This window comes from Pan paniscus, chromosome 20 (assembly GCF_029289425.2).
Source record: "Pan paniscus chromosome 20, NHGRI_mPanPan1-v2.0_pri, whole genome shotgun sequence".
In the NCBI taxonomy this organism is placed as follows: Eukaryota; Metazoa; Chordata; class Mammalia; order Primates; family Hominidae; genus Pan; species Pan paniscus.
The window spans coordinates 62,618,749-62,633,124 of record NC_073269.2 but is presented as its reverse complement, the minus strand read 5'-3'; the positions used below and the strand labels follow the sequence as shown (position 1 = coordinate 62,633,124).

The 14,376-nt window shown below is 39.3% G+C and overlaps 1 pseudogene; it reads left to right on the top strand.

Annotated features, from left to right (window-relative positions):
- Positions 1 to 1,074: 1,074 nt before the first annotated feature.
- Positions 1,075 to 12,771, top strand: LOC129393029 (complex I intermediate-associated protein 30, mitochondrial-like; annotated as a pseudogene).
- Positions 12,772 to 14,376: the final 1,605 nt, after the last annotated feature.

Genomic DNA, 14,376 nt, shown 5'->3' with positions numbered 1-14,376 from the left:
GCCCTTTGTTTGCATTTATGGATCAAACAATTTCATACTTATCCCTGCCAAATACTATAAGGTGTCAAAACTTGACATAGGGGTTGCAAAAGCATAAACACAGCCAAAACAGAATGACCTTTGCTTGTGTAATCTTTAATAAATAAGACATTGATATTGGTTTAATAAAAATAGCTCTATCTTGAATTTAGTAACATTACCGTAACTTCTAATCTTGTGGCTTTAGGTGGTCCAGTCCACAGGCAGTAAGGAAGTTGGTTTTGGGAAAGGACTGTTATCATCTTCGTTTCAAAGCTAAATATAAAGTGAGTTCCTCCCAAAGTTTGTTTGGCCTATGCCCAGGAATGAACAAGGACAGTGTGGAGGTTAGAATCAAGATGGAGTCAGTTAGGTCAGATCTTTGTTATTGTCTCAGTTATGGTGGTTTCATAATTTTAAATGATGCCTATCACAGTTTCATAAACAATGTAGGTAAGTGATTAACATAAGATAATTAGGTAAATATAATGGGATGAATACTTGTAGATAAAATTGTCATAATTTAAAATCTAAATTACTATTAAATAATAGATATTTTATTATTTGGGTATTTTTCAACAAAATATATTGTAGGAAAACATTCTTTCTAAAAACAGGTGTGTGCTTTTTAAAAAGGTATACACTCTTTTGTGTAATTCAAAGCTTATGTAAAGGTTTTATATAAAACAAGGTAAAAGGAACCAGGAAATAAGAGATATGTAAAGAAAGTTAAAGAAATAAAGAGGTTTTTCTCTCCAGCGTGGGGAACGTCCAGCCTGTGGAAGTCAGGCGGTGAGTGCCGGAGGCAAACCCCGAGGCAGAAGAGTTTTGCTACTCACTACCTGTGTGACCTTCTGTAAATTAGTCTTGGAACATCCATTTCCTCATCTCTATAATTGAAATGATAATAGTACCTCTCTCAGGGTTGTTGTGAGCCGTCAATGAAAATACACTTAGAGCAGCTTCTGGCATTTGGCAGAATTGGGCTATTTGCTGAAGCTTCTTGGTAGCCCTTGGTAGCCCAGGAAGAAACTTACATTTTGATTTTTTTGTACCATGGCTTTGGTTCACAAATTGCTGCATGGCACTTATATTCTCAGAAAATGCTCTAAGACAACTGCTGCCTTGCATTCATTTTTGGGTATTCACTTTGCACACCACTCCAGTAGTCTTCAGAAACCAGTGGCTTCTCCTGGCAAAGCCTCCTCACAGAGGAATACTGAAGGGGGTTGCCAAGGACATCACCAGAAAGAAGTTGCTTTGGATATAACTTCTCCTGAGGAGAAACCTGAAGTTAGTTTCAATAAAGCAATTAGAGATGAAATAAAGGACAATTTTAGGCATTTGAAGGATGAAATTGTGGATCATTGGATAGGACCCGAAGGCCGCCCTCTGCATGAGGTCTTGCTGGAACAAGCCAAGGTTGTCTGACAGTTCTGGGGGAAAGAAGACTTGGATAAGTAGATAGTGACTTCTGAAAAGACGATTGGAGGCAGAAGTGAAGTATTTTTGAAAATGGGCAAGAATAACCAAAGTGCACTGCTATATGGAACTCTGAGCTCTGAGGTGCCTCAGGATGGGGAGACTACCTGAAGTGGGTACTGTGCAATGATATCCAGGATTCCAGGGGGTGCTTTTGAGAGGAAGATGTCTTATGATTGGTCCCAGTTCAGTACTCTGTATCTCCGTGTATGTGGGGATGGTTGGCCTTGGATGATGAATATCAGGGAGGACACAGGTATAATCCAGAGGAAAAACAGATGTATAGTTACTTCGTGTTCACCCGTGGGGACTCCTACTGGCAGGAGGTCAAGATCCCTTTTTCCAAATTTTTTTTCCCTAATCAAGGAAGGGTACAGGATGTTCAGAGTCAGCTTCTGCTTGATAAGATCTCTTCTATAGCATTCACCTTGGCTGATAAAGTGGGTGGTCCATTCTTCCTGGAGATAGATTTTATTGGAGTGCTTACTGTTCCAGCCCACACAGAATTTGCCTATGAAAATTCTCCAGAGCTTAACCCAAGAATTTAAAAATAAAGATCATGTGGTAGTTTTCTTTTACTAAACTAAGGGTACTAGTATCTACAATGATATAAACAAAATAAAATATTTCTTTAAGGGCATCCCCCCAAAAAAAGAAAGAGGTTTTTTTTTTTGTAAGACAGCTTAAAGAGAAATAATTTTATATGAGAAAGAATCTTGTATGGTAAATATAGTCCTAGAATAAAATGACTAGTTGTTTAAGAAAAAGTGATATTTAGAACAAACCAGAAAATCCAAGCATGTCATGAATGGGCTGTATAAGTCACTATAAGAAGATTATTAAACGAGCAAAACAAAAACTTTTATATGATCAAGTTGTCTATAAAGAGAAATGATAATAGTGTTTCTGTAGATTGGGTTTGATGTAAGAAAACACTTATACACTAAAGAATTGGTTAGAACAATGAAATTTTCTTAAGGGGTTGATTTACTCAATAAATTATAAGAGATTTTATTTTTTAATTTTTAACCCAAAATTCAACTTTTATTGCATCTCACGGGTTTTGGTTTTCTCTCCCTTTCTAAAAGGCACAAAATAGTAACACTCTCTTTCAACTCATTTTCAGGTCATATAAGTTTGTTTTCCTTGGGTTCCAGTTTTTTGTTGTTGTTGCCTGATGCTAACAGTGTTTCCTCAAAGGTCTAAAGGAAATGTTTCCTTTGAACATAATATTCTGTGCACTGCAGAAGGGTTTTTTTTTTTGTTTTTTTTTTTGTTTTTTTTTTGCCTTTTGGTAACCTGCCTAGAAGATTTTATGTTTTATTGCTTAGAAAAAACTGAGGTTAAAAAAATTTTTAATGAAGGTTATTACATTTGTTATCTTCCTGTATGTGCTTTTAAAGTCCTTGTGACATTGAGTTACAGGGCCTTGACTCCTGGGTCTAAAAATGACACCAAGCCCTACTAAATCTTAAATACTGAGAGCTTATATTGAATACATTGCATATATTTCAACCTTGGAGAATCTGACAATTATTTGCCTTGGGGTTGCTCTTCTTGAGGAGTATCTTAGTGGTGTTCTCTGTATTACCTGAATTTGAATGTTGGCCTGTCTTGCTAGGTTGGGGAAGTTCTCCTGGATAATATCCTGAAATGCGTTTTCCAACTTGGTTCCATTCTCCCTGTCACTTTCAGGTACACCAATCAACTGTAGTTTGGTCTTTTCACATAGTCTCATATTTCTTGGAGGCTTTGTTAGTTCCTTTTCATTCTTTTTTCTCTAATCTTTTCTTCATGCCTTATTTTAGTAAGTTGATCTTCAATCTCTGGTATCTTTTCTTTGCGTGATCAATTTGGCTATTGATACTTGTGTATGACAAATGATGGCAACTCCTCTCCAGAAAGGGCACAAAACTGGATGGAGAATGAGATTGATGAATTGACAGAAGTAGGCAGATTTGCCCTGAGGGGTTCCCAGCTTGAAGGGATCCAAGATATTTCCCTTTCACAAGACAATCCCTTTCTGTCAATGAACTAATCTGTTGGAGTTTGCTGGAGGTCCACACCAGACCCTGTTTGCAAGAAGATTTCTTTTCACTTCCCTCTTCTCCTGCAAGGGAAGACTTTAAGAGACCTGAATTGACGTGGCAAGGTGGTCTCATTTTCAACTCTCAAGCACAAAGTCTTTCTTCTCTTTGGTTTGCCTGCCAAAATGAAAATTCGAGGTTACCAAAAGCTTCAGTTCCAGTATATCTCCTTCTTATTCCACAGAAATTGTAGTTCATGGATATGAAGGCTCTAACAGCTAAGTATAATTTTGCCACCATGAAAAAGCCAATGAGAAGCCAATAAAAACAGGATTTCAGAAACACAAAAGTACCTCCATTTCCAACTATGTGTCAAAAGCTTTCCTGATTAAGCTTGTTTGTTTGAGATTTCTCTAGCTGTAGTCAAAAATATCCTAAATTATTATCATTAGTATTCCTTTCATGAAATTGATGTGACCTGCTACCCTGACTCATACTAAGAGAAGAATCAAGAGAATTGTGAAAAGGAAAAGTGGTTTTGAACTTTGTTCCCCTGGAGATCCAACAATCTAACCTTAGAACTCTGCTTCCACCAGTTTTCTCATTCTGTCTGCAGTGAGAGCTGCCCTGCGGGCTCCACTGCTACTTTGAATGCAGGCACTGCCTTGAGAGACATTTTGCTGACAGAAAGATGATAGGAGGGCTTTCAAACAATTCCTTCTGAAAGTTGACATTCAACTCATGTTTACTCTTTGGGTAACTTTATCCTGCAAATTCTGAGAGAAAACCATCCTTCTATGTCCAATTGGCCACAAAACAGGTTGCATGAGTCTCCATAGCAAAATGGAAATCCAAATGGAATCCAATTTCCATTTGGATTCCATTTTGCACATAGTGAGTTTTCTCTGTCCATTTTGGGTTTGGATGGAGGAGGGGAAAAATGCTCAGACTTGCCCCAAGACAGTAGTATCAGACAATCCCCAGGAACAGATTGGAAGGGTCAGTGTGGGCAGGTGTTGAGTTCTCTAAGTCATCTAGAGCAAGGGCAGGCAAACCATGGCCCACAGGCTAAATATGGCTACAATTGCTCCTTTACGTATTGCTAAATACGGCTACAACCGCTCCTTCACATATTGCTAAATACGGCTACAACCGCTCCTTCACATATTGCTAAATGCGGCTACAACCGTCCTTCACATATTGCTAAATGCGGCTACAACCGCTCCTTCACATATTGCTAAATGCGGCTACAACCGATCCTTCACATATTGCTAAATGCGGCTACAACCGCTCCTTCACATATTGCTAAATGCGGCTACAACCGCTCCTTCACATATTGCTAAATGCGGCTACAACCGCTCCTTCACATATTGCTAAATGAGGCTACAACCTCTCCTTCACATATTGCTAAATGCGGCTACAACCGCTCCTTCACATATTGCTAAATGCGGCTACAACCGCTCCTTCACATATTGCTCAATGCGGCTACAACCGCTCCTTCACATATTGCTAAATATGGCTACAGCTGCTCCTTTGCATATTGCTAAATACAGCTACAACTGCTCCTTTGCATATTGCTTACAGTGGCTTTCAATCTGCAAGAGAAGACTTGAATAGTTGCCACAGACACCTTCTGGTTTGCAAACTGTAAATATTTATTACCCTTTACAGAAAAGGTTTGCTATCATATGTCTCACAAATCCAGTGCAGTCTGTAATTAGTTACAATGAAAAGATGACAATGCCCAGGTCACATTGTTCCTAAGGCCTGTTCTGTATTTCTCCCCATTTAGAATGAATTCCCTGCGGGCATTTTTGCACTCCAAATACATTACGTCACTGTCAAGCTTTCTCCTTCCATATATGCTTTGAACCCTGGGAACAGGCCACCTTTTCAGTTCAGTTCACAGTGGCTGTGTCTTCTGCTTCAGCCAAAACTTTCACTGTGGTCATGGCCTTCCAAGCTACAAGGCCAGCCAGCAGGATGGGCAAGCTACAAGGCCAGCCAGGACCCAAGGTCCTGTTGGGTACCCTAAAATCTCATTCTGTTGTCACCTTTGCCCCCTCATCCAAGTGACCATCTCTGGAATCTAGTTGGAAACATCTCCTTCCTCCCTAGACAAAGACCCATAGTCCTGGTATAATCATTATCCAGTGTAATGGGGGCTCTATCACTGTTTTCTACTGTGTCTTGAGCTATTTGGGCTTCTTGGTTCTGGGGACCTTTGCTGTAGTCTTCCTGGAAAGTAACCCGCCTGACATCTTCAATGAAACCAAATGTGTCACCTTCAGCATGTTGGTGTTCTGCAGTATCTGGGTGGCTTTCCTCCTGAGTTATAGTAGCAATCAGGGAAAGGCCATGGTGGCTGTGGAGATTGTCTCCATCTTGACCTCCAGCACTGGGTTGCATGGATGCATCTTGCTCCCAATTGCTACGTGATTCTCCTTCACCCAGAAAGGAACAGTCTTCAATGCCTAAAGAAGAAGCTGAGAAACCATATACAGAAGGACTATACTATATTTAGATTAAGAGGAGGGACTATAATGCTTATTAGTGGTAGAGAATTTGTAAGCTAATTGTGTAAAGTGCTCCTGAAAAATCAATAAATATTAAACAACTTGTTTCAAAAAAAAAAAACAATGAGATATTGGCAAGTTACTTACAGAAGCAAACCTGAATATCCAGTGAATAAGAAGATTCTGGGCTCATTGGAAGGTATTGAGTTGTCACAATTAATTTTTCACAGTAACAGATTTATTTTGTTATACTCTCCCCTCTTCCAGGATTCAACTTTCACTAGTCTTCAGTTTTAAAAAAGAAGATGCTAAGCCTAACTAGTAATCAAAAATGCAAATTAAAAAGCCATGAAATAGCATATTACTTTGCAGAATAAAAGAAAAACTTACAAATCTGTAATCACTAAATATTGACCAGGATGTAAAGCAACATGTACCTGCACACGCACACACACAGAACTAAATAAACTTCACACCTGTTAAGGAATAATTTCCAGGAGGCATCATTAAGTAAAACAAGCAAGTTATAAATGAAAGTACAGGGCGGGTGGAGCCAAGATGGCTGAATAGGAACAGCTCCAGTCTACAGCTCCCAGCATGAGTGACGCAGAAGACAGGTGATTTCTGCATTGCCAACTGAGGTACTGGGTTCATCTCACTGGGGAGTGCCGGACAGTGGGTGCAGGACAGTGGGTGCAGTGCACTGTGCATGAGCTGAAGCAGGGCGAGGCATCGCCTCACCTGGGAAGCACAAGGGGTCAGGGAATTCCCTTTCCTAGTCAAAGAAAGGGGTGACAGATGGCATCTGGAAAATCGGGTCACTCCCACCTTAATACTGCACTTTTCCAATGGGCTTAACAAACGGCACACCAGGAGATTATATCCCACACATGGCTTGGAGGGTCCTACACCCACAGATCCTTGCTCATTGCTAGCACAGCAGTCTGAGATCAAACTGCAAGGCAGCAGCGAGGCTGGGGGAGGGGCGCCTGCCATTGCCGGGGCTTGAGTAGGTAAATAAAGTGGCCAGGAAGCTCGAACTGGGTGGAGCCCACCACAGCTCAAGGAGGCCTGCCTGCCTCTGTAGGCTCCACCTGTGGGGGCAGGGCACAGACAAACAAAAGGCAGCAGCAACATCTGCAGACTTAAATGTCCCTGTCTGACAGCTTTGAAGAGAGTAGTGGTTCTCCCAGCACGCAGCTTGAGATTTGAGAACAGGCAGACTGCCTCCTCAAGTGGGTCCCTGACCCCTGAGTAGCCTAACTGGGAGGCACCCCCCAGTAGGGGCAGACTGACACCTCACACAGCTGGGTACTCCTCTGAGACAAAACTTCCAGAGGAATGATCAGGCAGTAGCATTTGCGGTTCACCAATATCCGCTGTTCTGCAGCCACCGCTGCTGATACTCAGGCAAACAGGGTCTGGAGTGGACCGCCAGCAAACTCCAACAGACCTGCAGCTGAGGGTCCTGACTGTTAGAAGGAAAACTAACAAACAGAAAGGACATCCACACCAAAAACCCATCTGTATGTCACCATCATCAAAGACCAAAGGTAGATAAAACCACAAAGATGGGGAAAAAACAGAGCAGAAAAACCGGAAACTCTAAAAATCAGAGCGCCTCTCCTCCTCCAAAGGAATGCAGCTCCTCACCAGCAACAGAACAAAGCTGGATGGAGAATGACTTTGACGAGTTGAGAGAAGAAGGCTTCAGAAGATCAAACTACTCCAAGCTAAAGGAGGAAGTTTGAACCAATGGCAAAGAAGTTAAAAACCTTGAAATAAAATAGACGGATGGCTATCTAGAATGACCAATGCAGAGAAGTCCTTAAAGGACCTGGTGGAGCTGAAAACCACGGCATGAGAACTATGTGACGAATGCACAAGCCTCAGTAGCCGATGCGATCAACTGGAAGAAAGGGTATCAGCAATGGAAGATGAAATTAATGAAATGAAGTGAGAAGAGAAGTTTAGAGAAAAAAGAGTAAAAATAAATGAACAAAGCCTCCAAGAAATATGGGACTATCTGAAAAGACCAAATCTACGTCTGATTGGTGTACCTGAAAGTGACGGGGAGAATGGAACCAAGTTGGAAAACACTCTGCAGGATATTATCCAGGAGAACTTCCCCAATCTAGCAAGGCAGGCCAACATTCAAATTCAGGAAATACAGAGAATGCCACAAAGATACTCCTTGAGAAGAGCAACTCCAAGACACATAATTGTCAGATTCACCAAAGTTGAAATGAAGGAAAAAATGTTAAGGGCAGCCAGAGAGAAAGATCGGGTTACCCACAAAGGGAAGCCCATCAGACTAACAGCTGATCTCTCGGCAGAAACTCTACAAGCCAGAAGAGAGTGGGGGCCAATATTCAACATTCTTAAAGAAAAGAATTTTCAACCCAGAATTTCATATCCAGCCAAACTAAGCTTCATAAGTGAAAGAGAAATAAAATACTTTAGAGACAAGCAAATGCTGAGAGATTTTGTCACCATCAGGCCTGCCCTAAAAGAGCTCCTGAAGGAAGCACTAAACAAGGAAAGGAACAACTGGTAGCAGCCACTGCAAAAACAAGCCAAATTGTAAAGACCATCAAGGCTAGGAAGAAACTGCATCAACTAATGAGCAAAATAACCAGCTAACATCATAATGACAGGATCAAATTCACACATGAGAATATTAATCTTAAATGTAAATGGGCTAAATGCTCCAATTAAAAGACACAGACTGGCAAATTGGATAAAGAGTCAAGACCCATCAGTGTGCTGTATTCAGGAAACTCATCTCACGTGCAGAGACACACATAGGCTCAAAATAAAGGGATGGAGGAAGATCTACCAAGCAAATGGAAATGTTGGCCTGGCTAGCTAGGTTGGGGGAGTTCTCATGGATGATATCCTAAAATATGTTTTCCAAATTGGTTCCATTATCCCCATCTCTTTTGGATACACCAGCCAGTCATAGATTTGTTCTCTTTACACAATCCCATATTTCTTGGAGGTTTGGTCATTCCTTTTCATTCTTTTTTTTTCTATCCTTGTCTACCCATCTTATTTCAGAAAGGCAGTCTTCAAGCTCTGAGATTCTTTCCTCTGCTTGGTCTATTCTGCTATTCATACTTGTGATTGCATTTTAACATTCTTCTATTGTGTTTTTCAGTTCTGTCAGGCTGGTTACATTCTTCTCTACACTGGCTATTTTGTCTGTCAGCTCATGCAATGCTTTATCATGACTTTTTAGCTTCCTTGCATTGGGTTAAAACATGATACTTTAGCTCAGTGAAGTTTGTTTTTATCCGTATTCTGAAGTCTACTTCTGTCATTTCAGCCATCTCAGTCCAGTTTCAAACCCTTGCTGGAGAGGTGATGTGGTCATTTGGAGAAAAGAGGGCACTCTGACTTTTTGTGTTTTCACCATTCTTGTGCTGATTTTTTCTCATCTTTGTGGGCTTATCTACCTTTAATATTTGAAGTTGCTGACCTTTGGATGAGTATTTTTTTCTTTTAATAATTTGGCCACTTTTCTATAGGGCTGCTATGGTTTGCTGGGAGTCCTCTCCAGTCCCTAGTCATCTCAGATTTTCCAGTACCTGGAGGTACCACCAGTGAAGGCTGAGAAATAGCAAAGATGGAATTCTGCCCATTCCTCTGGGAGCTCTATATTTGTGTTTGTAACACAAAAAATAAATTCTTGGGGTGATGGATACCCCATTTATCCTGATGTGATTATTATGCATTGCATGCTTATATCAAAATATTTCATGTAACCCATCAACATATACACCTACTGTGTACCCACAGAAATAAAAAATAAAAATAAATGGTTATGTCAATATAACTGATACATCACGTTGGAAAAGTGATAAATTTTTTTAAATAAAAAATTTAAAAATAATAATAAAGTAATTTGTGCAAGATCAGATCATCACCAAATGGTAGAGATGTGATAAAACAGGCAGTCTGTGAGCCACCCTACCCTTTCTTTGCAGAGATTGTGGTGCAGTGGGGTGGTCTATAGTCCAAGCCCAGGCAGACCTCCAGGCATCTAGAACACCCCACTCTATGCAGAGAACTTGGAGCCAAGGAGGTTTCCTATCTGATCTCCATGGCTAGTCACACTTCTGGGTACATGGTTGACACTGGTGCTTGTGTCTGCTATCAGGAAGCCTGTACATGGGCCTGCCCATTCCAGACTTGTCCATCTTGGAATGCATGCTTTGAATTTTTAAATCTGTAATCTCTTATTTTCCATTTTGGTTAGGGATCATTGCTGAAGAGCTAGTGTAATCTTTCAGTGGTGTCACAACATTCAGATTTTTCATGATGCCAGAATTCTTACAATGGCTTCTTCTCATCTGGAGATGTTGGCATTCCTAATTTTTGTAATTATTTTCATGCAGACAAGATTCATATATATATATATATATATATATATATATATATATATGTATTTTCTTTTTCCTTAGCCCTGTCTCCCTAGAAGGTGTGAGCATACAGTATGTTTGGTATCATCTTTTGGCTTTGCTTTTATAGCCCTATGGACTTCTCATGGCTGGCTTTATATTAAGCTATTGTGCAGTTTGGCATACTACCAGCAGATGGCATGCATGAATAAGAGATGGCTGTGGCCGATGTCACTAGGTATATACTTTATTATTGTTTACTAAGAGAAGCTCTCAAAAAATTCAAAGCATGCATTGCAAGGAAGCTCAGCAACACCCAAGGCAAGGTTCAAAATCAACACAAATATTTCTACAGCAATCTAGTAAATGAAGGAAGAGATAAACATGTCAAAAAGAAATCAGCCAGAGCTTCTGGTATTGAAAAGCTCAATTAAGGAATTTCAAAATACAATTCAAAGCTTTATCAATAGACTGGAGCAAGCAGAAGAACGAATTTCAGAATTGAAGTCTGGTCTTTTGAAGAAACTCAAACAAAAAAAGAATTAAAAAAAAATAAAGTCTTTGAGAAAGATGGGATTATATAAAGTGACCAAACTTATGAATTAATGACATTTCTGAGAGAAGGAGAAAAGGTAAATGACCTGGAAAACATATTTGAGAGAATAATTTAAGAAAATCTCCCTAATCTTGCTGGAGAGGTAGACATCCAGATAGAAGAAATCCAGAGAACACCTGGGAGATACTATACGAAACAGACATCACCAAGACATAGTCACCACACTGTCTACCATCAATACTAAAGAAAAAAAATCTTAAAGACAGCTACAGAAAAATGTTAGATTATGTACAAAGCGAACTCCATCAGACCAACAGCAGACTTCTCAGCAGAAACCTTGCAAGCTGGAAGGGATTGAAGGCCTATTTTCAGCATTCTGAAAGAAAAGAAATTCCAACAAAGAATTTTATGTCACACCAAACTAGGCTTCAAAAGCAAAGAAGAAATAAAATATTTTACAGACAAGCAAGCAATAAGGGTATTTGTTACCACTAGACCAGCCTTACAAGAAATCCTTAAGGGAATTCTAAACATGGAAACAAAGGAACAATACCTGCTACCATAAAAATACACTTAAGTATATAGTCCTCAGATCCTATAAAGCAACCACACAATAAAAACCTACAAAGCAACTAGGCAACAACTTCATGAAAGGATGAAAACCTCACATATCACTATTAACCTAGAATATAAATGGCCTAAATGCCTTACTCAAAAGGCGTAGAGTGGCAAGTTTGATTTTAAAAAGAAAGACTCATTTGTCTGCTGTTATCAAGAGATCCATCTCACATGTGACAACACCCATACGACTCAAAGTAAAAGGTTGGAAGAAAATCAATCATACAAATGGAAAACAAAAAAGAGCAGGGGTAGATATTCTTAGATCAGACAAAACAGACTTTAAAACAACAAAAATAAAAAAGTATGAAGAAAAGCATTTCATAATGATAAAGACCTCAATTTAATAAGAAGACTTAACTATCTAAATACATACGTACCCCACATTAGAGTACCCAGCTTCATAAAGCCGTAGTTCTAGATCTATGAAAAGACTCATCCACACAATAATAGTAGGGGACTTCAACACCCCACTGACAGCATTAGACGGATCACCAGAGCAGAAAACTAACAAAGAAACCTGGACTTAAATCTGACACTTGACCAATTGGCCCTAATAGACATTTACAGAACACTGAAGCCATAACTACAGAGTGCACATTCTTCTCATCTGCACATGGAACACATGGACAACAAGCTCAGCCTAAAGCAAGTTTCAATCAATTAAAAAAAATAAAAATCATGGCAGCCATACCCTTGGACCACAGTGCAATAAAAATAGAAATCAATACCAAGATCTCTCAAAACCACACAATAACATGGAAATTAAATAACTTGTTCCTGAATGACTTTTAGGTAAACAATGAAATTAAGGGAGAAATTAAAAAAATTCTTTGAAATACTAGGCTGGGCACAGTGGCTCACACCTATAATCCCAGCACTTTGGGAGGCCAAGGCGGGTGGACCACCTGAGGTCAGGAGTTCAAGACCAGCCTGGCCAACTGATGAAACCCCATCTCTACCAAAATACAAAAATTAGCTGGGCATCATGGCGGGTGCCTGTAATGTCAGCTACTCAGGAAGCTGAAGCGGGAGAATTGCTTGAACCCAGGAGGCAGAGGTTGCAGTGAGCCGAGATCACACCATTACACTCCAGCCTGGGTGACAGAGCGAGACTCCGTCTCAAAAAAAAAAAAAAAAAAAAAAAAGAATGCAATTCCATTTACAATAGCTGAAAGATAAAAAAAAGCCTAGACTATATATAACCAAGAAGGTGAAACATCTCTACCAGGGGAACTACAGAACACTGCTGAAAAAAATAATAGATGACAAAAATTAATGGAAAAGCATTCCATGTTCATTAATTGTAAGAATCAATATTGTTAAAATGGCCATACTGCTCAAAGCAATTACATATTCAACGCCAATCCTATCAAGCTACTAACATCTTTTTTCACAGAACTAGAAAAAAACTACTCTAAACTTCGTCTAAAACCAAAGAATAGCCTGAATTGTCAAAGCAATTCTAAACAACAACAAAAACAAAGCTGGAGGCATCACATTACTTGACTTCAAACTGTACCACAAGACTACAATAAGCAGAACAGCATGCAAAAACAGACATAGATCAATGGAACAAAAAACAGAACCCAGAATTAAGCCACATACCTACAGCCATCTGACCTTAGACAAAGGCAACAACAGAAAAACAATGGTGAAGAACTACCTATTTAATAAATGGTGCTGAGATTGCTGGCTAGGCATATGCAGAAGAATGCAACTGGACCCCTACATTTCACCATATACAAAAATTAACTCAAGAAGGTTTAAAGATTTAAATGTAAGACCTCAATCTAAGAGATGTCTAGAAGAAAACCTAGGAAACACCATTCTGAACATTGGCTTTGGAAAAAAATTTATGACTAAGTTCTCAAAAGCTATTGCAACAAAAAAATGACAAATTGGATCTAATTACACAGCAAACGAAACTAATAACAGAGTAACAGACAACCTATAGAATGGGAGAAAATATTCAAAAACTGCATCAAAAAAGGTCTAATATTCAGAATCAACATAAAAAGTAAACAACTAAACAAGCAAAAATAAAGTAACCCCTTTAAAAGTAGGCAAAAGATGTAAACAGACACTTGTCAAAAGAAAACAAGCAGCCAACAAACATGAATAAATGCTTAACTTTACTAGTCATCAGAGAAATGAAAGTCAAAACCACAATAATGAGATGCCATCTTACACCAGTCAAAATGACTATTATTAAAAAGTAAAAAAAACAAGAGATGCTGGCAAGGCTACTGAGAAAAGGGAATGCTTATACACTGTGGTGGGAATGTAAATTAGTTCAGCCACTATGAAAAGCAGTTTGGAGATTTTTCAAAGAACTTAAAACAGAACTATCCTTTGACCCAGCAATTCATTACTGGTTTTATATCCAAAAGAAAATAAATTTTTGTACCAAAAAGACACATGAACCCATATGTTCATTGCAGCACTATTCACAAAAGCAAAGATGTGAAATCAACATAGCTGCCCATTATTAGTGGATTGGATAAAGAAAATGTGGTACATATACACCATGGAATACTATGCAGTCATAAAACGGAACAAAATCCTGTGCTTTGCAGTGACATAGATGCAGGTAGAAACCATTATCCTAAGTGAATTAACACAGGAACAGAAAAAACACTGCATGTTCTCACTTATAAGTGGAAGTTAAACACTGAGTACACATGGACATAAAGATGGGATCAGTAGACACTGGGGAGTACCAGAGGGGAGAAGCAAGACAAGGGGCAAGGGCT